General features: G+C 48.6%; 1 pseudogene; it reads left to right on the top strand.

Moving 5' to 3' along the window:
* Nucleotides 1–1,972: 1,972 nt before the first annotated feature.
* On the top strand, nt 1,973–2,650 carry LOC121677239 (annotated as a pseudogene).
* Nucleotides 2,651–3,569: the final 919 nt, after the last annotated feature.

Here is a 3,569-nt window from a genome sequence, read left to right as displayed (position 1 = left end):
GTGTCAAGTTGACAATTAAAGTGATCCAGGACACTCCCTAAGTCATAACCAAGTGCAGCCAATGCCAAGGATTACGGCTCCTTCCCAGAAGTGACCCCCTTACAGTGTGTGTGGTAGATCAGAGGCCAGGCCAACCCAGAGACACACGCTGCTCAGTCGCATCCTGTCCCCTCCACACATAGTGACCAAAGGGGACAGCAGTATAGATCCCCAGCAGCACTCACGGGACCCTCGGGTGTGTCTGTCGACAGCACACAAGTGCACGATTCCTTTCACAAGCAACACATCCGTGTCCTCCACGTCAACACTGCTCTCCCAGTAACGTGACTTAAATGTGTGTGCAACATGGCCACATCAGATACAGAGTTTGCACGGTTCTACAATTTCTAACCACCTGCAAACCCAAAATCATTTTCTGATGAAGTGCTTTACCTGGGCAAACCCAATAAAATTCAAATCCACCTATTCATTGGGGGGCAGGCAGTGGTGTTTTGCAGACACTCATTTGCCAATTCTCAAATCAGAGCAGCAGGCAGCTGTGCCAGGTGGGCTTTGGAGACGGTGTTTTAACTGCAGGAAAGCAAATGCTGACAGTTGTGGTCCCCTAAGACACGCCAGCAACTCCTCCAATTCATCTGCTGCTTGAGGATGGCCCACCCTTCCAGCCCTCTGTGGTCCTCCACGTCTGATCTCTGGACAGGGCTGCCTCTCTCTCTTTCCTGATGTCCACTCCAGGCATGTCCAACCTGCACCTAATTCATCCTCCGCAAACGCTGCCTCTCCATCACCATACCTCTTTTGGATTCTCATTGCATTTTGGACAAAATCAGCTTTAAAATGCATGCTACCCAGGCCTGGGCTGGACCACTACCTGCTCTTCTCCAGTTCCAAGGCCTGCCATGTATCCTTTCTGCCTCTTATAGTGCTCTCCCAGGCCTCTGAGACAGAACACTGCCAGCTCCTGCCCAGCTCCAGGTTCACTCTGAGCCTTCCTTTCTGATCCTCATGCCCCCGCCCCTCACTGATTAGATCCCTGCTTATGTCTCCCCTGCTCCAGCTGTCCTTCCTCATGACTCGCCTGTTCTTTGTACCTCCCACCAGTTCCATTTGACTTCCTTCAAGAAGTTTCAGCCACTGCTTGGCACCCCTGCTATCTATGCAGCTCTTAGCTCTATTGTCTGCTTTCTGTCTTTATTTGTTAGCTATGCAGGAGAGGGGCTCTGGAGAAACAGAAATTCTCATCTGATTACCTACAGATGGAAGTCTGATGCTAAATGCTACTTGCCTCTTCTGTGGGTTCTAGGTTGGCCCTATGTGACAAGGTCAGGGCTGATGGGCCTTGCTGGACACAGACTCGAGAGCCATACCCCAGTGTGTGTCAGGCAGCATCTCTTGTTCAGGTACCATGAAACTGTCACTCATGCTGATGTTTGGTGACCAATGACCGTCCCATGCAGACGCCAGGGTTCCAGTGTACACATTCGGGAAGACAGGTCATCCCAACACATTATACACATGACTTCATTCCCTTTCCCCAGGTAAAGGCAAGCTACAAGGATTCTAAACCATGATGGCCTTGGGAAGGGGACACAGGAGGGAACCAGACACCTCCCCAGGAGAACAACTGCCACCTCCTCTTCCTTAATAACTTCTTGGGATCCCCTGAGGCCAAGTAGAAGACTAAGGTCCATCTTCCCATCTCTTTAGCCAGCTTCACTGTGGTGGTCTGTTCGTGCTCACATGGGTGCCCGTTTCTCAGGGGAAAACAGATGGATGCTTTCTTCTTAACTGCATACCCTCAAAGAAAATGACTCCCGAGAGAGAGCCATAGCCACATGTCATCAGGATTAGGAGGGACTCCTGGTGAGGCTCCTCTTCAAATTATTCATTTCTTTTTTCAGAACCCCACACCTGCATTTATGTGCCAGACTCATCTCCCAGATCCCCACGCTACCACAGTCGTCCCCAAACTATGGTATGGTATGGCATGGCATGGTGTGGTATTGCAGTATGGTATGATATGGCATGGTATGGTATGGTATGGTATTACAGTATGGTATGGTATGGCATGGTGTGGTATTACAGTATGGCATGGTGTGGCATGGTGTGGTATTGCAGTATGGTATGGTATGGCATGGCATGGCATAACATGGCATGGCGTGGCATGGTATGATATGGTAGGGAGTGGTATGGCAGGGTGTGGTATTACGGTATGATATGGTATGGTATGGTATGGTATGGTATGGTATGGTATTACAGTATGACATGATGTGGTATTACAGTATGGTATGATATGGTATGGTATGGCATGGTATGGTATTACAGTATGACATGATGTGGTATTACAGTATGGTATGGTATGGTATGGCATGGTATGGTATGACATGGCATGGTGTGGTATTGCAGTATGGTATCATATGGCATGGTATGGTATGATTTGGTGTGGTATGGTGTGGTATGGTATGGCATGCTGTGGTATTACAGTATGGCATGGTATGGCATGGCATGGTATGGTATGGTATGTCATAGCATGGTGTGGTATTATGGTATGGTATGGTATGGTATGGTATGGTATGGTATCGTATCGTATCGTATGGTGTGGTGTGGCATTACAGTATGGTATGCAATAGGAACAGACCAGTATCCCTAGGTCAGAACATGCGGCTGCAGCATCCTGAAGGTGACAGGAATCCCCTCCATGAAGGAAGTTGCCACGGTCCCCAGACATGTACGTGGTGTTTTGCTGCTGTGTCTCTCAAACAAACTGGCTCTGGAGAGTCAATGTCAGAATTCCTCTGTGCCCCTCACTAGCAGGGGCTTCTGGGGACCTCACGCCATCACAGGACAACAGTGGCAGCTCCTCCACATTTTCACAGATGATACTGTCCCTGTAAAACGTTGTTGACTATTTTCCTCACACATTCAAAAGAGTGAGTATGATTGCTTTGCTGGGCTGGAGAGAGGCCTATGAGGAAATGAGGGTATACCCATGGGGACGGGGTGTCTGAGCTCATAGCGGTGATGAACATTGACACAGATTTTAAAAAGCAAGCATTTGAAGCATAGAATTGCCGTTATCTCCTTATGAATAACGGGAGAGGACAATAATGCTGCTATATTTCTACATTTTTAAGCAATCACAGTAGAACGTGCCACTCCCTTGAAGAGGGTTTCCAGAAGAGCCTAGTGTTAAACAGCAGTGTCTTAAACAGACACCCTACCCCCAACCCCCTGCAACTCAACTCCAGGAACTAAGAGAAGGAAAAACATTTCCACGGAACAGCTCCTCCTGGCAGAGCAGGAACCTTGGATCCTGGACAGTCAGAGATGAAGAAATGGCCTTTAATCTCTTAAATTCTGTTTAAATATTTGGTGATAAGAAGTACTGCTCCATGACCTTAACCAGTCTGGAGAGGAGGGGCTGCCTCTCCAAAGCTGCTGGGAATCCATGAGGGCAGTGCACTGAGAACATTAATAACGGACTGCCAATGCTCTCCTCACCAGCGTTCACTCTGCAGTCCAGCACCTACGCTGGCAGACAAGCATTACAGTCTAGTACCAATTACCCA

This window comes from Arvicola amphibius, chromosome 6 (assembly GCF_903992535.2).
Source record: "Arvicola amphibius chromosome 6, mArvAmp1.2, whole genome shotgun sequence".
In the NCBI taxonomy this organism is placed as follows: domain Eukaryota; kingdom Metazoa; phylum Chordata; class Mammalia; order Rodentia; family Cricetidae; genus Arvicola; species Arvicola amphibius.
Note: the sequence above shows the minus strand (reverse complement) of the source record. Positions and strands in the feature narration are given on the sequence as shown.